This window comes from Rhincodon typus, chromosome 7 (genome assembly GCF_021869965.1).
Source record: "Rhincodon typus isolate 14 chromosome 7, sRhiTyp1.1, whole genome shotgun sequence".
Taxonomy (NCBI): Eukaryota; Metazoa; Chordata; class Chondrichthyes; order Orectolobiformes; family Rhincodontidae; genus Rhincodon; species Rhincodon typus.
Genome location: NC_063338.1, coordinates 20,092,462 through 20,115,071, shown reverse-complemented (window position 1 = coordinate 20,115,071; position 22,610 = coordinate 20,092,462). Strand labels below are relative to the sequence as shown.

The 22,610-nt window shown below is 43.4% G+C and overlaps 2 long non-coding RNA genes across 2 annotated transcripts in view; one reads left to right on the top strand and one right to left on the bottom strand.

The window, feature by feature from the left end:
- The window catches only part of LOC125483594, a 29,594-nt gene extending 8,141 nt beyond the window's left edge, over positions 1-21,453 (top strand). The window contains exons 2-3 of the long non-coding RNA XR_007262544.1: positions 14,002-14,028; positions 21,011-21,453. This is a non-coding gene — a long non-coding RNA (uncharacterized LOC125483594). The remainder of the gene's footprint in view (positions 1-14,001; positions 14,029-21,010) is intronic.
- Positions 19,911-21,158, bottom strand: LOC125483593. The gene is made up of 2 exons (XR_007262543.1): positions 20,962-21,158; positions 19,911-20,528 (listed from the first exon to the last, which is right to left on the bottom strand). It is a non-coding gene; the product is annotated as an uncharacterized LOC125483593 (long non-coding RNA).
- Positions 21,454-22,610: the final 1,157 nt, after the last annotated feature.

The following is a 22,610-nucleotide window of genomic DNA, read 5'->3' as shown; positions in this document are numbered from 1 at the left end:
TAATGGCCTACATAATCCATGGTAAAGAAGCAATGAGCTCTCTTGTTCCATAAATGGAACTGAATACAATTCAGGGGAGCAACGCCAACCTTGTACTCCACTAAAACAACAACTTGGAGTTATACGGCAATTTTAACGTAATGTAATCAAACATCCCAAAGTGTTTCACAGGAGCATTTAATACTGATCCTCATCAGGAGATACTGGGTCTGATAATCAAAAGCTTGGTGAGAGAGGTAAATGAAAGAGTTTCATATAAGAGAGCAATGCGTGGAGAGGTATAGGGAGGGCATTCTGGAGCTGGTATCCTCGTGTAGATATGCTGCAAATTTATGAAAACGATGGACCAATCAGAACAGAACAGTAAGGAAGATTTTAGAAGTTGCTGGAAAAGCTCAGCAGGTTTGGCAGTATCTGTGAAGAAAGAATCAAGAGTTAAGGTTTCGGGTCCGGTGACCCTTCTTCAGAACTGTCAGAACTCCCAGTTCTTCACAGACGCTGCCAGACCTGCTGAGCTTTTCCAGCAACTTCTGTTTCTGTTCCAGATTTACGGCATCGGCAGTTCTTTCGGTTTTTATTTAAGCCAAGAGGCACACTGGCATAGCATTGCATTTTGTCCGAATCCTATTAGAGCCCTCAAGTGACCAATCAGTGGCATCTTCAGTATCTTATCCCGACCCGCTGCTATTTTGTTTACAGCAATGGAAAACTTACATGGACATGCAGCCTGCAGTGTCTGCAATTGGGGTACCTTAGATCCATCAGAGGCATCCCTCTCCTCCCACCCTTATAACATCATTCCTCTCCAACACCCCGCCCCTACATTAAACCCTTTAAGCCTCACATCCTGGTTTCTCACAACCTGCACTCTGATAACAACCCAACCACCAGCATCATCAGCCAGGCCCTAAAAATTCTTTCACTTCATCCTCCACCACAGCCTCCTCTTCAGGCACGGGCAGTCACGCCAGCAGTGGGCACAGCTCAAACCTGGGTGTTCCTGGTCCTGCTTACACCTCACAGGCAGTCAGCTGTCTTCAGGCAGGACTTCCTCCCCAGTTAGAACTGGGTTGGGGGAGGGTGTGTCTAACTCTAGGCCAATCATATCTCCTGAATGTTAAATGGCTACGGGGTAGTCAGTATCACTCCCCACTGACCTTTCAGGTACTGGAGCATGGACACCTGCCATCACTCATCTGATAAATCCTGCCCCTAGTGACGGCATTAGGCCAGGACAAAATAAAACGTGGGAAAGGTGGAGCTTCAGATCAGTAAAGAAACCTGAATGATTTTTAACTGTTCTCTGCACGTTACTCTTTTATCGGAGCTCCATCAGGTTCCAAACTCATTGCCAAGTAGGATCTTTCCAATGATCTGACAGAAGGGCTTTAGGTTTTGAACAAGGGCCCTGGAGCTGAAAGGCCCATGTCTATCCAAATATATGAGGTGCAGCAACGTCTCAGTCTCTCCGCCCTGACCTCTATTGTTTCTGCTCGGAAGTTGCCTCACCTAAAACCTGCCAGGAACAGGCCTGCGATTGTGAAACAATGAGCTGAATATTTATAGCTTCAGGAAACACATCTATTTCTGAATCGTACTATTAAATTGAACTTTTAGTGCTGAAATAGGTACTTCAGACCAAATGGTTGACGCTAGTGTTTCTGCTCCACAACAGCCTCCTCCCATCCCTCTTTCATCTCACCCAACCTGTACAACCATCTTTTCTGAATCTTTCTTATGCTTGTCTAGTGTCACAGACAAAGGGTCCATAAATTTCAATTATGATTACTTTTCCCCTCTTGAGCCTGGTAACAACGATGCATTGTTTGATGCCATGTTTTCCCTTACTGAAGGAGGTTGAAGCATACTTGGCCAACTTGTTTCTTTTGAAGTTCCAACCTTACAAATAAAGCCACTGCAAAAAACCTTTAAGATTGAAACAATGGTAGGTTTTACTGACAAAACCTTCAAAATGATGGGGAGATTGCTGTGTTATTTCACTCACATACACATGCACACAAGACAAGAGGAAAGGGAAAGGGAAGGCAAGATGTTATAAATGATGAAATTATAAAAAATCAAAGATTTTGGCGTTGGTTGACTTGACATGGAGACCCGTGTGTGAAAAATTGGCTGATCTTATCACAATTCATTTTCTAGAAGCTGGGATACAGATGGATTGCAGTTGAAGGTGCAGGGTTTTTTCCCACAAACCCAGATTAAAACCAGTTTGAGAAATAAACTGCGAGATTCTTTCTGGAGATGAGACTTTAGGGCGAGAGATGGAAAGCAGGCCTTCTAGTTACTAAGGCCTGAATCTGCACTGCTCGTTAAACAACAACTGTAATCAGAAATTAAAACAGAAAGTAAAACTACCTATTTGAAAAGGATTCAAATATCTCAGTTTCAATCATATAAGAGGGTGGTGTCTGCTAAACGGTTCAGAGAAGTGAGGAACTATCATCACCCTCATCAAAATCACTGTCCAAAGATGGACAGGCTAGGTGCATTGGCCATGCTAAATTTCCCGTAGAGTTCAGGGATGTGTAGATTAGGTGGGTTATAGAGGAATGGGTCTGGGTGGGACGGCCCAAGGGTCAGTGTGGACTTGTTGGGCCGAAGGGCCTGTTTCCACACTGTAGGTATTCTATGATGATTCTATGATCTAAAATGGCCATTGTGAAATTTCGAGGTGTCAATGGTCCATCTCAGTGGTTAATTAGAAATCCACAACCATCTTGATATTGGACAATAATAATTTAAAACTCCTTTGAGGGATGGTCTTCATGGGAACTGGGAAGTCTCTAGGCAACTTACCGTTACAATAAATAGTAGGCCAGGTCTCCAGGAGTTAAAGATGAGTTACTGGCTTTGGCTTGTGGAAAGTTCTGGAGGGTCCAGCTAATTCCAATCATGTAATTAAAACAGCCATCTTAACAGTTCAGCAATGATTACCTTTTTTTAAGAGATTTAACAGGGGAAATAGAGAATATAGCCTTACAAAAGAAGTTATGATTTTTCTTCTTGAAATATCCACCCCACTTACCTTGACTACTGAATATGGTAGCAAATTCCTCATCCTCACCACCCCAATACTGAAGGAGAACCGTAGAGACTCAAAACAGCAACTCTGTCGCTCCACCAGATGCTGCCAGAGCTGCTGAGTTTCTCTGGCATTTTCTGTTTTTATTTGCGATTTCCAGCATCTGTGGTACTTTTAGTTTTAAATTTCATCACTCACTGGTTTCTCCTGAATTCCCTATTAGATGCATTAGTGATACTGAAGACCACCATGCCCCTCCCTGTCACAACCCTACCTCCATTTTGGGTTTGCCCACAGCACTATGTCAACCTATCAAATCCCTTCATAACATGAAAGGTGTCTTTCAGGTTACCCTTCAATTTGTGCCTTCAATGGAGGGTCTTCAAAAACAAACAGCCAAGTGACTAAAGGACAATATATAAAAATAATTACCTGAAATGTCAAATAAAGACAAAATGTAAAGCAGAATAATTTGCAGTATGTTCTTTGCTAGGCTCCCTATGTGCACAAATATCACTGTTATTTTATCGTATTATTTGAACTTGCATCTTACTTAAACCATCATTTCACCTCAGCTGGAAATAAAAATCTATTGTTACGCCCCACCCATGACCTATTTCCCAAGCTATTCTCCTCATGCTATTTCAACAATGCTTTTACATCAGCGTCATCTTTGGAGTGGGTTGGGAAGAGATCAAAAATAACCAAGAGTGAGAAAACAACATTCTCAAAATCTAATCATGAGGCAGAAGATGGTCTAAGCTGACGCCCCACCCTGATAAGATTCATTACTCATTTTATTCTTATGTTTCTTTCTGCTACAAAAACAAAACAATTTCGGCTTTCGTAGATGAATCTGGAAGGATTGAAATTTCACCTGCAGGAAAGAGCTGCATTTCTATAGCCTCCAATCACAACACTTTCTTGCTTTACAGGACTTATTCTAAAGTCACTGTTGTTATTATGTTGTGAAATGCCCACACATTAAGGATTCAACACTTTGCTGTCTGAGCTTATCACATATGATGCTCAGAGTGTAATGAAAAGTGACAGCTGCTATTAATTCACCATCATTCAATCCTAATCCCGAAGCTTTGCTCTGCAATATGCAGCATCACCATACATTTTGCTGCAGCATCATGAATATTAAAAGCTGGAGAAGACTGATCGATGCAGTTAAAATTGTTTAAAAACACCATGCATCAATTGTATGGTAGCTGTTAAACTTCATCCATCACGTTCCCTCCTGCTGACCTTACAGGCAGCTGAAATAGGCCCTTTCTGTACAAGAATACCCATTTCTCAAGCTGTGGATTTGAGTTTCAGTGTAAATATGATCAAGGTATCAATATCAGTCCCATTCTCCCTCCCTCATTCACCCAACATTTTCCAACAATCTACTCTTCGCACATACCCCTGACTTTGCCAACCTGCCCACTCTTGGCTGTCAATTTAGAGTGTCACCTGTTAACTTACTTGCTAATGGATGGAAAGAAATGAACTAATGGAATCCAGAAGGGGAGGTGGAGGCTGGTGATGATCTCAGGCGTAAAAGAACAAACTGATTCCCCTGCATCATTCCCCCTACCCTCGGTTAGGCACAAAAAATTACTTTTTATCGGATCCATTCCCTTGTGAACGAATTTGTTTTAAAAGGAGCCATTTAAATAAGCTTTTTTTGAGTTAGCAAAAGAGAGTTTATTAGTTACTAACTGTGAGAAGAATTAGTTCACACACATACACACACACGGACACATACACACACGTGTACACACACACGTACACAGACACACACACGTACACAGACACACATACGTACACGCACACACGCACACACACCTACACCCACACTTACACACACACACATGTACACATACACGTGTACACACACATGTACACACACACACGTACACACACACACATGTACACACACGCACACACACACACTAGGAATAAGAAGTGAGTGTAAACAAAAGTTGAATAACATGGACCAGTTTCTGAGCTGCTTGTGAAGAGCAGATAACGTTGCATCCATTCCATTGTACAGCAACCGATGGTATTAATGCTGTCAGATTTGCACATAATTTTGAAGGTTTTGGCTTTTCAGGTTGTTTGAAATTCTTTTATCCTGATTCTTTTTGATGGTGGCTGATAGAGTGTTGCATGTATTATCTTTCATGCTTTGCAGGGGTGTTTAATGAATGTTCTTAAAACTGTGATTGTAACAGTACAGTGATCCACACAGGAGGATGTCAGTCAACTAACACATGCAGGCCATCATGAGAGATGACTTTTAACCCACTTTTCTGTATCCCCTGGAAGGGTAAAACATTGGCAGAGGTGCCGGTAGATAGGGGTGGGGGTGAGGCCTGATCCTCTGTGCTGTCCAACATTGTGCTGAGAGCAACAATCTGTGGCCATTCTGAATACTCTGCCTTGTGCATAAAATAGGGCCAGAGATCTTCTTCAGAAGGTGAATGACCTATTCAAGCACATATCTGGTGGCCATACTGGATACATTCTAAGATGACTGAGTTTCATTTCCGACCATTGGTATCAGCTAAGTTTGAAATGGGAAACAAACGCAAAGAATGCTGAAGAAACTCCGCAGATCCATAGTCACCTGTGGAGAGAGAAACAGAGTTAACCTTTCGAGTCTGGTGCGACTCTTCTTCAGAACTTAATTTCTCTGGCAGGTCCAGTTCTCTCGCAGGGTGCTGACAAACACTGTACCTTATTGCTCCTGGAGGTCTAACCTTCCTTCAGTTCCTGAAAAGAGTCAGACCAAACTCAAAACATTAACTCTTTTTCTCTTTGCACAGATGCTGCCAGGCCTGCTGAGTTTCTCCAGCGTTATCTGTGTTTGTTTCAGATTTCCAACATTGGAGGTATTCTACTTTTATTCTAAACTTGAAATGGGTGTACCTTGTCTCTTAGCAATCACCCCAAAGTCTATTAATCCTCTCTCTCTGTTCTGCTCCCTTCTGTTTCTTTCTCTCTCCCACCGCTCTGCTCCCATGACCAGCAACAGGTCTGTCCAGAGCTGATGCTGCTGGTCATATTTCTCCTTGTGCATGGTCCAGTCTATGGTAGCCAAAGCATCACCTGTCCTGATGTGGGGAAGACAGCTGAAAGTAAACTCTCAGCAAAAGACTTGTGAATGGTCGCTCTCCACGTGAAAGGTTGGGAAGTACTGAAGATGCATTTCAGTGCTTCCACGGAATTCCTCAGTGTCCTTGCTTCCACTGCGTTTCAGGAAAACCTGGGAAAATTGCCAATGCTGCATTCAATTTTAAAACTGAGTTGAACCATTGGTTTAATGAGCGACTTATACACATTAATGGGTAACATGTCTCCCTCAAGGGATTTGCAAAAATACAGTTTTGTTTAAGCAGGCGAGTTTTGACTGGCATCCAAACACGCTCACATTTTTAAATCCTCCTGCACTCATACCAAAGCCCACACTTTCCTCTGGGTTCAAAAACCCCCGGAAGTGCGAATGGTTTGCGTATGTAATTTAGAGACACTCCCTTCACTATTCACAGTGAACAATGTTCAATAGTAACCAGTTTTGGGTCAGATTCTTTCAGGCGCTGCTAAAATTAATCTTGTTTTAACACCACCAACACCACCACCACCAACACCCCCCAACATGCACCGCTCCCCCCCACCCCCCACCCCCGCCACTCACAACACGCAGTTAAATGTATCCTTAACATTCCACCGTAGATTTGTAAAACAGAATCATGTATAAGTTGGAAATGATCTTCCGTGGCATCATGCTGTTTCACTTTGAGCAGCAATTAAAAAATGGTTTTCTAAAAGTAACATACTAATCCACTTTCAAAACCATTGTTAGACCTGTAAACAGGGAGGCTACAAGATCGGGCCTTTTATTTTAAGCATCCTTTGTGTCACAGAAATACAGAAACATAGAGAAAAGGTGCAGGAGTAGGCCATTTGGCCCTTCAAGCCTGCACCACCATTCAACATGATCACGGCTGATCATGCAGTTTCAGTATCCCACTCCTGCTTTCTCTCCGCACACCTTGATCTCTTTACACGCAAGGGCCACGCATCAAAGTAAGGCTTCTCTGAACTTAGTTATTTGCCACCAGATGGTTAAAAGATTTTTGTGTGATTTCTTGAACAGGGGCTGGCGGATACATTGAGAGTTAAAACCCACCTCCATTATTTGTGACCGAAAGCCCCTATTGGATCTTAATGATAATTTGCGAGCAGCCCTCTTTTTTTCCAATATGAAGATGTGGGCAGTCCCACGCCACTCTCTCTCAATCCCTTGTCTCATGGTATTTTGGGTGCTCTTTTCATTCGTTGCTTTCTATTTAAGAAGACAACAGTGGGAAAGAACGGGGAAATTGGAAACCCAAGTAAAAGAGGCTACAATATATTTGCCATTTGGTCTGCATTCATGTAAGAGCAGTCTTTATGCTAGATTCCCCACTGACCGCCTTCAATCATTCTGAGGAGACAGAGGATGGCATCTTATAAGATCCTGAAAGACATAGGCGAGGAATGTTGGAGGATCATGAAAGAGATTGGCAATGTCTTTGACAGTGGTAGGAGCAATAACTCACAATGTCCAACAAAGTTCCTGACTTTGAGATGAATTGTCACTAGAAAGCATCGAGATGCCTAACCACAGGGATTATAGCTCACCGACATCCTCATTAACACTGAATCTCATCTCGTTCATTTGCAGATTCTAATTGCCTCATGCATCAGATAGAAACCAGACGCCCAGAATTCCAACATTAAATTTAGAGTGGGTGCCTATGCAGCTCCAGCTTGGTGCTTATTCCTCTGGATCGACATCTCAGCGATCCAGCACTGACATCTCAGGGCACTCTCCAGTGCAGTGGCTGCTTATACCCTACAGCCACTCTCCACACCATCATGGCAGAACTCTGTTTCACTTACTGTACGCTTCTGCACTGCCACACTGCACATCGGGGAGCACTGGCAACAATCACTGGAATGCTACTGCGGGGACACTTTGTGTGCAGGGACAGGCACCAACTCATAGCGTGGACCAGCATCTCAGTACAGCTCGCTTGTTCTCCTAGCACCCATTCACCTTGCACCTACTGAGGTGGTCACATCATCTCTGTTTTGCCCTGCATTGACTTTTAGCGCAGTCACAAAGCCAGGCAGTTCCTCGTGGTTGTCAGTGATGCTCTCTTTGTCTCCCCTGGCTACATTGTTCCCCCTCTCTGATGCTTCCATGCTACCTTTCTCCCTGCTGCACTGTTCCCTCTTTCTAATACTGCACTGATCCCTCTTTCCCTGTGCTGTATTGATCCCTCTGATGCTGCACTGCTCCATCTCTCCAAGGTTACACCATGCCACGTCCTCTGTCTAATGTTGCACAGGTTCTTCTTTCTGATTAGTACTGCACCCTCTCTCCCTGCTCTATATTGTAATGAAAATTGCATTGCACATATTGTCCACTTAAAGTTGCTGTAAAGATGTACCAGCAGAGGGAGTCCATTTAGAAAACAAACATAACTACGTATGGAATTTTCTCAGACCTGACAATAAAGTCGGGAAAATCATGTGAAATGTTCATTCCGGATTTTCTTGAGCAAGAAGTCCCATTTTTGGACCATGTGTTAAAAGCAAGACGATATTCTCGCTGGTGAGTGGGGAAAGGCCTATTAGTGCGAATTGTCATTAACTGACATCCTCCTAATTACATAATTTTATTTTCCCATTATTCCACCTGCCAGGTAGAAACTAGACAGCTACAACTTGAGAATCGCTGTGTGAGGCAAGGCCACTGTTTCCTTCTGTTTGTGCTGTAAATGTGCGCAATAGAACTACAAATGGCTGTGACCCTACCCCGCGTGGTGTAGCGTTAAGTGGTTTACTCCTTGAGGGAAGGGCTTTATTTTTGAGTGAAGTGAGGACCTATTAAGACTAACAGCATTACACAGATACCCACACGGTACAGCAGCACAACATGCTATATGTATCTAACGTATTAAAATGCTGTATGGATACTAAATCCTGGCCTAAAGCACTCTTGACCACATGCAACACCAGGAGTCAGTCCCATTTATGGCTATGATGAACAAACAATATAATGTAGCCTGGAAACATTCCCCTTACTTGGCAAATCTGCAATCACTTCCCAAGTTCCCTTAGCCTGGACATGAAGCTCTCTACACACCTTGGATCCTAAAACATCACATAGTGTTATGGATAGCTAGGCTCTGTACTTCCAGTCCTCTGGTTGCAGTTAGACAGACATTGATGAGGAAAAGTGAACATGCACTTAGAAACGTGAGATGTATTTACATTGAAGTGTCACTGTGCTATTTATGTTCCCCTCAAAGGATGTCTTCTTCCTTTCCCTCCCACTAGCTCCCAGAGCAGCCCTGGGGTGTGCAGTTGGGGTGGAGGGAGTCTGCCATATAGTAGGACCCATTGGCCTTGGAATTTTGGTTTGGTGAGCCAGGGGTGTTTGTATCTAGTGGGCCCAGTCATGCTGAGTGTGTCCTGCCCAGAGACAGGGCCACAATCCTCAGCTTGAACTCCAACAGGAGGGTGGCAGGCAAAGTTTCTCCTGACTTCCACGACATGGGTCAGCGCACAGTTATTGGCATGGCAACGTAATTCGCAGAATTGGCTTCCAGTCTAGTTACACCCAGACCTCAGGGCTACACACCAAAGAAAACATAATTCGTGAGAATGCTGGCACAGGCAGGTTAGAGGTGGAAGGGCTGGCCACCTTTTGAGTGTCCCAAGAGTAGCCTCCTGGTTGGTGCTCTATGTGGTGACTCCAGTGACTGGATACCTACTGACTATCCTGTCTCCTCATGAAGAAGAGGCATCTAGAGGGAACTCAAGGCTCCTCGACCCCTGTCCCTTTACTGTTGGTGTTGAGGATTGCAGTGTTAGGCAGTGTTAGACAGTGTTAGACTGGATACACGATTGCCTTCTAAATTGGGTGCCGGTGCAGAAATCCCAGGATGCCCCAGCAGTGGCAAATAATTACGTCACTGGCGCATGAAGAAAAGGATGGGCGGTGCGTATGTGGAGGCGAGTTAGAGTGATAGCGCAAGAAAACCCGTTAGACCTTGCGGAGAGAAACCCTCCGTGAAATTCGCCAAAAGTGATTCTGACTTTCAGTAAGATTCAGCCCTACATTTTACTGAAATGTGCAGTAGTTCTGCTTCTTGTGGAATCTAGCTGAATTTTTTCCCAAGAGCTTCACAAGCTTCCTCTCTCCCTGTTGTACATTACACCACTTCCCCACTCCATGGTGTTTGAGAGTTGTCTGATGAGTATGAAATGGATATTTCAGAGAAACAAAATCAACTCCATTTGACCCGCATTGTGGAATTTTGATGACATCCTGGGCCTGTCGCTCCAACATTTAGAATGAATGTGCGATCCTAGCTGCTGGGCTATTGTTACTTATTTATCTTGGGGCCCCGACTGCGAGAAGAGAGAGAAGAATCTGAAACCCAGTTCAACCTGAGGCCATGCATCAAAGGCAAAAGGCAGACGGGTGTTAGTTTACCATATCATCTAATCCCAAACAAATCAGAAATATTGTGGCAAAGTGTTAGGGTACAGCTATCCTTATGACTGACATGTATGAGAAACACATATGAATATTCTCAGTGAATTTAAATAGCACAAGGAGCCTGAATTGTTCAGAAACACCTTCATGCCAGCACAGGCTATTTGTTCAGATCCTCAGTAACGTTGGTGCAACTTCCCAATACTTCTTGCTAAATAAATCTGAATAGTAAATGTTCAATTGACTTGCCGTTGTATTTTCCTCGAACCATCTTCAAATATTAGAGGAGCACCAGTCCACTGCCACATTTCCAAGGCTTGAAGCAATGAACTTCTGGGATGTGTCCTTTCCAACTTTTCAATCAGGCTTCGATGGAGATTTTCTGTCATTTGCCTTTGAGCCATTCTTGCTTAAACTGTAACACAACTCACAAAATTATTCATAGAGATAACAAGGTGTAGAGCTGGATGAACACAGCAGGCCAAGCAGCAACCTGGGCCTGTGCTTCAATTTCCTTTTCAGCATCAATTCCCTTCAGCGTGAACATTTCATTGTTTCTGTACAATAACAGAAATGACAGACATGGGGCTGGGAATAGAGTACAAGAGCAGATAGTCTATCCCCAGCTCTAGAGTCTGGTCCAAGCTATGTGTCCCTAGCTCAGGAACTTAGAGAATTTACCTTGGGCCTCCCCACTTTCCTGTTTAGATTCCTTTCTTTCTCTCGTCTGACTCACTTTTCCTCCTCACATCAGTCTTCAGCTGAGGGAAGACACTGAGTGCAAACCTGCCAGCTTGGCCTGCACATATCTTTCTGCCACCCAAGAAACCAGAAGCCCAATGAAGGTAATATCAGCTTCCTTCTCCAATAAAGAAGTTTACATCATAACATGTACCCTCTCTTCCCGCCATACCATTGTGAATTGGACGATCTATTTACTGAATGGTGTAATGCTTCTGTAGCAAAGTCACATTTGACCACTGATACTTAGTCCACAGACCCCACTCCATTTGATCATGTGGGGTCCCAGTACTTAGGCCAGGAAGTAGCATAGGGCTAGTGGCTTGGGTTGCTTGAATGTGTTGGTGATGGCAAGGTCATGTGATCAAACCTCCAGGCTTACACCCAAAGAAAGTTGGCAATCTGAGTGAAGGTTTTAGCCACGAGCTATTACTAGAGGATTGTTGCTTCTTAAGGTAACTACCCCATCCCAGGTATTAAAGAGAACATTTACTGAACTGTTTCTAACGTGTTTACATCCTTTCTTAAATAAGGAAAACAAAAATGTACATAGTACTGCAGATATAGTCCTACAATGCTTCAATGCTTTATACAACTGTTACAAGACATCCCTATTTTTATATTCCATTCCCTTGCAATAAACAACAACATTCCATTTGCCTTTCTATATCACTTACTGTAACTGCATGCTGACTTATTGTGTTTATGTGCGGGAGACACAGATCCCTCTCCATCTCAGAGGTCTGCAATCTCACTACATTCAATTAGGTGCATAAGGTGCATAAGGAACTAGGACCAGGTGCAGGCAATTCAGTCCCTTGAACCCTCTCCATAGTTTAATATGATCGTAACTGATCACATCTCATCAATTACATCCTTCCTCAAGTAATGGGACCAAAACTGAGCACAGTACCCCAGATATGGTCTCACCAATACCTTGCACAATTGCACCAACACTTCCCTGCTTTTATATTCCATTCCTTTAGCAATAAATTCAAAATTCCATTTGGCCTCCTTATTGCCTGCTCTACCTGCATATTTCTTGTCTGCCATTCATGCACAAGAACACCCAGATCGCTCTATATCAAAGCATTTTGAAGTTTCCCTCCATTTAGATAATAAGTTGCCTTTTAGTCTCCTAACTAAAATGGATAACCTCACACTTATCCACGTTAAACTCCATCAGCTAAATTTAGATCAATTCATGTAACCTATCCATATCAATTTGTAACTTTCTTATTTCTTTATTGGAACTTACTTTCTGAACTATTATAATGCCATCTGCAAATTTGGTCACAGCACCTTCTATCCCTGCTCCGAATGTAGATTGTAAATAGTTGGGGTCCAAAGACTGAACTCTGCAGCAACACAATGGTTATACATTGCCAAGCAGAAAGAGACCCATTTATCCTCACTCTCAGGATATAGGTGCAGATGCTGGAATCTGTACTGAAAACAAGAAATGCTGGAGATCACACCGGGTCAGGCAGCATCCATTGGAGAGAAAGCAAGCTAATGCTTTGGGTCTAGATGACGTTTTATCAGACAAAGAGTCATCTAGACTTGAAACGTTAGCTTGCTTTCTCTCCATGGATGCTGCCTGACCTGCTGTGATCTCCAGCATTTCTTGTTTTCACTATCCTGACTCTCAGCTTTCTGTTGGTTTGTCAATCTGCCATCGAGTTAACAAACTACCTCTAACCATATGTAATCTTACATTGAGCATCAACCTTTCTCACAGCACCAGATCAAGTGCCTTCTGCAGATCCCAGATATACTGCATTCATAGGACTGCCATTAGCCACTTGTTACATCTTCGAAGAACTCTACATTAATCTATGACTCTGTGGTGCTGTAAGTGGTGACTTATAAACTTTTCACTGTACTAATGTGTATGCACATGACAATAAAGTTAATTCTAATTGGAGAAGCTCATTTTACCCTTCATAAAACCATGCTGACTCTGATGGATTGCATTTTAACTTTCTAAATGTCCCATTGCTACTTCCTTACTAATGGATTCCAATAATTTCCCAATGACAGGCATTAAACTAACTGATTTATAATTTCCTACATTCCACCTCCTTTCCTATTTGAATAAGGCTGTCACATTAGCATTTTTCCAATGCACTGGAATCTTTCCCCAATCAAAGGAATTTTGAAATATTATGACCAATGCATCTACTATCTCAGCTGCTACTTCCTTTAAGGCTAAAAGATGTAGGCCATCAGGCCCTGGGGACTTAAACCTGCCAAAATGTATAGGTATTTTTACATTATATTCCTTTTGCCAAATTTTTGCCCATTCACTTAACCTAACCATATCCCGTTGCAGATTCTGTACTTCCTCTTGATAACTTATTCCACTTATTTGAGGTCAGCAGCGATTTAGCCATCATACGATGAAGGCAAGTAAGTGAGGAGAGAGGCAGGAATTCACACAGAACATCTTAAAATGTAATTGTCATTGGCAACTCACTACTTAATCTTTAAAGTATACATTTTATATATTATGTAAATACATATAACATACTGCTTTAATCTATGTTTAATATGTTTACACAAATTGTCTTGTTTAAGAAAATCATCATCAGCATTTCGTAACAGAATGGAACCTAGAAACCTGGAAGAGGAAATTAAATGCCTGTATCTTTTTCTTTTGCAGGGATTAAGGAAGTTAACGTGAAGACAGGTGGGTAGAGAAAAAACACTATCCCAAAAATGGATAGGTCCCTTTATCTCAAGCAAGCTTGCACCATTCCTTGTAGTTGAACTTGCTCTCGTGTACTTAATGGAAAGATGCTGGAGGGGATTTTTTTTTTGGGACAGATATTATTTCATGCCAACAAATGTGTCAAAAGCACTCCTTTCATTTTCCCTGAATGTTGTAACACAGAAAGAGGTTATAATTATAGGAAATCTCCAGTATTACGCCCTATCCTGACTGCTTCCTTTCAGATGGAGCAAACAAAAATTCAGCTCCTTTTTAATTATTTGCCACTTTTTTTTAACTCATCACAATCGAGGACACTGTCTTTTCCTCAGATCTGAGGCTACATGCAAGAAGGAACCATTCTGTTACTTGCCTTTGAAAGTCCAGCACTTCTATATGCTCACTGCAAGCTGACTCTAGCAGAAAGTATAGGACATTTCTTCCTCATCTTTTGCCTGGTCTTTCTGGGAAAAACCTCCGTTTGCTTGTCATCTTCCTGCACCGAACTCATGTACAATATATATAACTACAGGGGATAATGGCGACATGAAGAGAAACTCCTTTATGCAGTGAATGGTTTAGATCTGGAATGCGCTGCTAGGCAGGTTGAATTGAAGCATTCGAATGGGAACCGGATTATTTTCTTGAAAGGAAGAACTAGCTAGGTTAAGGGGTAGAAGTTGGGGAAGTGGTATTAGGTGAGGTGCTTATTCACAGAGCCAGTGCAGGCAAGATGGGCCAAGTGGCCTCCTGAGGGTGAACAATTCTTTGATTCAGTGATGATGATAAGCCATGCATGATCTCTATGTAGCCATCTGTGCTCTTCGTATCAACAGGGTGTTCTTCACGACCAGAAGATAAGCAATGCGCAATCTCCAGAATAGCATCAGCTCGATTTGTTACAGGGAAAGCAGCCTTCGTTTGGCAGTATTCCATGGTGTCCAGGCTGAGTAGACCAGAGAACACCATTGAAGAGGACAGAGCTGTGGTCATAATCCATGGCTGCTGTCCACACTGAATATGGCCGTCATAGCCAAAGTGCTCACTTAACCATCCACACGGCTGATGCATCTTCCACAGCAATGTACTGTTCAGTTGAGGTGTGACTAAACAATGTGGGTAAAGGCTACTGTTTCTGCCTGTAGCCAGCACCCTGATGGAATGAGTATAAATCGATAAGTTCAGCACTCACCTGACGCCTACTGTCAGAATAATTCCTCCACGAACTGGGGTTCAGCTCCAGTGAATACAGCTTCAGAGTGGACAAGGTTGGAGAAACCTTGCATTCAGCAGCTGGGTCATTTTTACAATGATGGTTTTCCTGGCCTCGTGGCTCTTGTTAAAGGCACACTGACCACATGTTGTTGAGTTGTGGAGATGAATCATTGGCCCGCTATAGAGGGGCCAGTCCTTGTCACCCAACAGCCACCCTAAGGCTAGATGTGGTGGTGAGCTTTTATTGGAACGGTGGACTAGGATGAATGAAAACCAGGACAGAGAGCATTCGCCATTGTGCATGAGCACACACCAACTGCCCCTTGAATGAAGGATAACTTTTATGGTGCAAGATCATCTCTCCACAAAACTGCAGTCACTGGCCGGAAGGAAGTCCACTTGGCCCGCTACCGTCTGTTGTGGAAGAGCGTCTGGCACCTCAAAAGAGAACAAATTGGGAAAGTTTACACGGTTAGCTGTTCCAGCCAGCAAGTATCTTGTTGTGTATATATCGAGGACCATAGTCACCATCACCGCTGCTGATAGGTTGTGTCCTTTGATGGCAGCTTCAATGCTGCTTGTCTGGTTCCAGGGCGTCCCCATAATTCTGTGAGCCCTTTCTTCAGTTGTAGATGCACAACGTTCTTAATTTGTCTTATGCGGAAGTAAGAGAAAGGAACAAAAGTAAGAAAGTAATCAGTAAAAACATCGTTCCAAGCTTCGGACACTGTGGGCCATGCTGAGAAAGTTGGGAAAATCAGATGCGATATCCTGTCAGAGCCTTTTCAGTGTCGCGCCCAAGTTTCCAACTAATTGTCGATTGACGAAACCTGATTCCCGAAACCTGATTCCCGCTGAAGAATGGTGAGAAACCAAATTTACTCAGTTAAATCTCAATAGCCTCATTATGACCAAATCTGCCCATATTAACACTCACTTTCTCATTCTCCTACCCACTGGATAGGAACTAGATGGCGAGAAAGCTGACACGCAAATTAGAGTGGTTGCTTGGCAACTCCAGCTTGCCCACTTGTTTGCCTGGGACCTCTGCCTTGGACCCCTGGCACCAACATCTCAAGGCACACTGCTCTGGCAGTGACTCCACGCACCCCATGTCCATGAACATTGGCATCAGACACTTCCCAGCCTCACCTCGCCCTCAAGACATGTCTCCAATCCACTGACAGCACCCTTCTGTATTTAAATGGTGCAGTTTGGAGTGCACTAGCACCGTTCACTAGACTTCTGCGCCAGGATACTGTGCACACAGGACTGAGCAGCCAGGTCGTAGATTGGACCAGGGTTGCTTGCTTCCTTTCTTCAAGTTCACTTGCTTTGTGCACGACATTGCTCACTGTCTTGTCCCCTCTAGCCAGAGCTGCAATGCCCAAAGCACTTTTATTCTGCCTTGCCCTTAGTGCCAGGCACAAAGCCAAACACCTCGATATGGTTGTTGGCAGTCATCACTCAAGGTGGTGGACATGTTACAGTGTAGCATTGTGCTATAAACTTGTATCATGTGCCAGCACATCAGTGTCAATCTCACCCGCCTGTGCTTCAAGCAATTGGCCATGTCTTGATGTTTATGAGGAGTAGTCCATTTTCAGGTCCACAGGGACATCCTTCAGTCAGTGGGCTTCAACACAGTCAGTCTGATATCATTCCAGAGGCTTGGGGATGGTTAGTCAGCCATTCGGGGTGGTCAGGGTCACGGGGTGTGTACTTCCACAGTCCAAGGAGAGGGCCATAGTCAGCCCAGTGGATCCAGTGAAACTAGTCCAGGGAGCGGTGGGAACAGAGCAGTGAGAACTGAGCAGAGATCAGTCAGGGTCCTGGTCACTCATCATTCGGGGCCATCCAGCTAAAGCCATTGAGGGAGCGATCCATGGTCAGTCCTGAGGTGTCCATCCATTCAAACTCAAGGGATGCTGGGAGCTTATCAGAGGCCACTGCTGCAGGGGGGAAGCTGAGGAACTTAATCTTGGGGATTGGAGGTAAAATGCTGTGATGTAGGGGAGATAGCTATTGGGAATGGGGTGGGGGGACGAGTCAATATGTAAGCTGGGTGAGTCAACAGAGCATTGAAGAGTTTGGGATAATGCGAGGAGGTGGGGTCATCAACTCTAAGTCACATCCTGTTTTCCAGGGTGGGTGGGGACATCAGTAGTCTACTTGATCTGTCATCTTAAGTCAATATGCCTGAGGATGGCAAGGGTGGGAGGAGTGTTGGGGGGTGGGGGTTGGTGAAATGGGCAGATGAAGATTCAGGTAGATGGGTTGGGTTGGGATCTGGGCGAGTTCAGAGCCTGTGGGTTGACAGGGAGGACTGCCAAGGAGGGAATGTTTACATTTGGAGACTCACCGAAAAGAAGATGCCAAGCCCAACCCTGTTTAGGGAGCGACTGCTATTTCCTTCCACCGTGCTGTAAATGACAAGTGGAGCAATGAAAATTAAAATGGCTGCAGCCACACACAGAGAGGGCAGGGTAAGTGTTTCATTTGGTGTAGGAGGAGGCTTCAATTTTGAGCAATGCAAAGCACTTCAACGCATTATACACAGACCCCTACGTCAAACCTGCCAGCACTATATACTTTGTGACCCTTAGGCATCAGCGTGCAGCATGTAGTCCAAATCCTCGCCCAACTGCTCCTTGCAAATGAAATAACGTTACAAGGCAATACCACTACTGGTTGTGACACACATGCTCAGTTTGGCTGCCTGGAAAGGTTGACCCTAGATGTCAAAGTAGTGATCACCTACAATGTATCCATAGCCTCCAGAAGGTATAGGAGCTTCTCACTTCACAGACTGAGCCATCAAACATTGTGTCGTGCCAAGGATGGCTAGACTTTGTACCTTCAACGTTGTAGGTGTGGGGAGACAGATATTTGCACACGCAATTGGTGAAGAAATGTGACAATATATAAAAATGAAATAACGTTTTTTTACTGTAATGTGTCTCCTACCTGCCTCAGAAGGTTTACTTTCTTTCCCTCCCACTATGTCAGGTTGCATTCGTAGGTTCCACAGCTTGGATGGAGAGACCCTGCCCTACAGTGGAGCCTATAGGCCTCCGGGTTTTTCAGGTGACCCCAGGGGTGTTTGTGGCTAGAGGGCCAGGCATGCTGGCCAGAGGCAGGGACGCACTCTTCAGCTTGAGCTCCCATCGGGCTGGCGGGGGAGGGTGGTGACAGGCAGAGTGGAGGTGGAAGGCCGATTCCCTCTGCTGGAGTCCTGAGAGAGGAATTCTTGGCGGCCTATGTGTGGTCCTCCCTCAGGCTGACTGCCTACTAGCACCACCAGGAGATAACTCAAGGTCCTTCTTTCTCCCCACCTTGTTGTTGCAGCTGAACATCGATGGCCGGAGTGATGGAGAGCTGGAGCGTATGTACGTCAAACAGCTTCTGAGACTGTTATGCCTGGCCCTCCATGGCAGCTACCAGCCTGTCCACGAAGGCAGCCAGGTGATTGCACTGGGAGGTGGCAGTGTGCCAACAGCATTGCCACAGCCCTGCAACCTTTACAGCAGGTTGGCCAATGTCAGAGAGTCATAGAGTTATGCAACATGGAAACAGACCCCTTGGTCCAACTAGACTACACTACAGAGTTCCCGAAACAAACTGGTCCCACTTGCCTACTTTTGGCCCATGCCCCTCCAAACCTTTCCTATTCATGTACTTATTCAAATTTTTTTTAAATATTGTAACTGGATCTGCATCCATCACTTCCTCTGGCATTTTATGCCACACACGAACCGGTCTCTGTGTAAAAAAGTTGCCCCTCATGTCCTTTTTTAATTCTTTCTACTCTCACCTTAAAAATATGCCTCCTAGTTTTGAACTCCCCCATCTCAGGGAAAAGACCTTTGCTATTTACTATATTTATGCCCCACATGATCCTTTAAACCTCAATAATGTCACCCCTCAACCTCCTATGCTCCAGTGAAAAAAGTCCCAGCTTCCAGCTTATCTATTATTCAAACCTTCCATTCCCAGCAAAATCCTGGTAAGTCCTTTCTGAACTCTGTCCAATTTAATAACATTCTGCCTATAGCAGGGCAACCAGAAATGCACACAGTACTCTGGAAGAAGCTTCACCAATGTCCTATACAACTGCAACATGAAGTCGCAACTCCTATAGTCAAAGATCTGAGCAATGAAGGCAAGCATGCTAAATACTTTCTTAACCACCCTGTCTACGCATGTGACACAAACTTAAAATAATTTTGTACCAGAACCCCTAGATCTCTCTGTTCTACAGCACTACCCAGGGCCCAACTTATAATTGTACAAGTCCTGCCTTTGTTGTTTTACCAAAATGCAATACCTCGTATTTATCCAAATTAAACTCCATCTGCCACTCTTCAGCTCATTGACCCAATTGATCAAGGTCTTTTTGTAACCTTAGATAACTTTCTTCACTGTCCACTATAGGTTCAGTTTTGGTGTCATCTGCAAACTTCCTAACCATGCCTCCTATATTCCATCTAAATCATTTATATAAGTGACAAACAAAAGTGGACCCAGTACTAATCCTGTGGAATACTTACTGGTCACAGTCCTCCAGTCTGAAAATCAACCCTCACCGCCACCTTCTGTCTTCTACTGTCAAGCCCATTTTGTATCCAATTACTGCAGTCGTGAAGTCAGTGTGCAGCTTTTTATTTAAAGGAGATCCAAATCAATAAGATATCACATGTAAGTTGTGTCCTCATGATGTAACATCATACATGAAAGTGAATCTCTACATCGTCGAACTGGTTATATTTGGAGGAAGGCTTCTGTATAAAGATTAATGAGACATGTGTGGTGCTTGAAACCATTTTTCTCGATCAATTATGTCTTTGCGCAGGTTGCAATGTTACCAAAGCTTCCTGCTGTCAGTGTCTTGTCCACGCCTACATGTCCTCAGTCACCAGTCTCTTCCCTCCATTTCTGTGGCAGCACTTTAAAGGAAGGCAATTCCAAGTCATACACAGGAAATTGAGCAGGCATTCCTGAGTTGAATGAATGAAACAGGATTTCCTATTCTTGGCGGAAAGATCCCAGCAGTACAAATTGAAAGGATTTATAATTTCACATTCTCGAAATGAACAGAATGCTCGTCGTAACCGTAGCCGTCAGTTTTAAATGTTATCCATGCCTTCCATACAGACAATGTTCCAAGGTGATTTGAAGAGGTACTGGGGGAAACTTAGAATAGAGGCACTGACAGACTTGTTCACTCGGATGATCAAAAGCTGGAGATCTATTCGAAAGAGATTCTTAAAAGCGAGAAACAGACAAAGAGATTTAAAAAGGGAATTTCTTGAGTGAAAGAAAAATGAAATCCCTTATTTACTTATCAATGCTGAGAAAAAAAATTGCAATATCAAACACACAGACACACACATGTGCGCACACAGGAGTGCACACACAGGCAGGCGCACACAGACACACACACACACACACACACACACACACACAGACACACACACAGGCACATACACACACACAGAGGCACATACACACACACACACATACAAGCACACATACACACATGCATGCGCACACACTCACAGGCACATACACACACACACACATACTGGCACACATACACACATGCACGCACACACACTCACAGGCACATACACACACACGCACACACACCTTTGATGAAAACTCATCTAGAATCAAAATGTTAGCTTGCTCTCTCACCATGGATCCTGCCTGACCCATTGTGATTTCGAACATCTTTTGTTTTCAGAACAGATTCCAAATATGCATTTTATCACTGAATGCAGGTGGCTGAATGACTTCAATGTTTGGATCCAAGGAAGGGCATAACTAGAATCCAGACTCAGTGCAATAGAGACTCCAGGCCAGGCAGCTGCTGCAATGGAGAAGGAAAAGGCAAGAAAGGATTTCATCATAACCATGTGACTGTGATGATGTTGACAATAACAACACATTGCACTTACGTAGAGACTTGTGTATGATGAAACTGTTTTGTGCGAGAATTGGCAAACAACACCTGACACCTATCAGAATAGTGATACATTAACTTTTGACTTCCATCATGTGATTTCATTATTCAAGACCTTTTGTGGGCTAAAATTGTTTTAAAAAGGGAAAACACTGAATTATGACGGATGCATTTGACCCGGTTGATCTAAGCTCATGAAACTATTAATAAATAAGCTGAAATTAACATGATTGCAAAAAGGCATTGTAACTCAAATCTGTATCCCCTGTTTGATTCACAATTTTCTATAATGCTTGCATATTGGGATGAAAGTTGCTCGCAGATGATCTGGATTGAAAGAATTATGAAGTCAGATGCTGGAATATGCAGATGAACTATATTTCAGACAACAGTTTTTGGGTCTAAACAGAAGAAGAGAAATAAAATGGATGTGCAATAGCAGATCTGGAAGAATTGCTTTCTTCTTCCTTTTGTTTCTGTCAGCACCTCAGAAGGTAACACCCAAAGAACAGCAAGTCAGCGAAACATCCATTCACTGAGAACTCACAAATATCTGCAAGCTTCACCACTGCTGAGGATACAAGTCAATCAGTAAACAACCATGGTCTCAGGTTAAAATCTAACACCTCAAAGCCTCTAAAGACTTCTTAAAACTGCCCATTCTTGATCTTTCCTTTAGTACTGGACCATTTTGACTTTATACCCATGTGTTTGCACGTGTTTGTTGTCACATTTATTAATTTTCATGTTGTTAGTAAGTAAATAATAAAGTTTGTCATTAAGAAAAACTTTTAATTCACTCCTTAATTTTGATTGGTTTATCATTTTAACTAATGTAGGATTTGGCTACGTATTCAGAACCATTAAAATGTTTTTTTGAGGGTGAGTGAGGAGGGCTTTCAAAAAAAAGATCACTCCTCCTCATCTGGACATAACAAGTCGAGTATAACAAGTGAGCTAACTTCAGTTAAGGAGTTAAGTTTTATCACTTTAAAGGAGGAAGGAGAAGGATGATTTCCTGCATAAGAAGGCTCTAGAAGTGTCAAATTAACCTGGTCTATGTGTATCTCCTCAGTGATAGGAAAACAGATGGCAGTGAGTCATAAGGCAGCAATTTAAATTGGTTTTCCTGCAGTCCATCAGAAATCCACAGAATGAAATGCAAACTGTTTACAAATGTGCAGATTAGCAGCAGGGCACAAACCACCCTCAGCTCACTGCCATTGTAGAGGGAGAACACTACCCACCAGTGAATTTAAGACCTTCTATAACTGAGCGAAAACGCAGCGAATGGAGGAAATCTGATGGAAACATAGTTAATTCATTTGTGAATTTCCTTCTTTTTAATAACTTAGTAATCTTAAGAATGGAAAATCTGTTC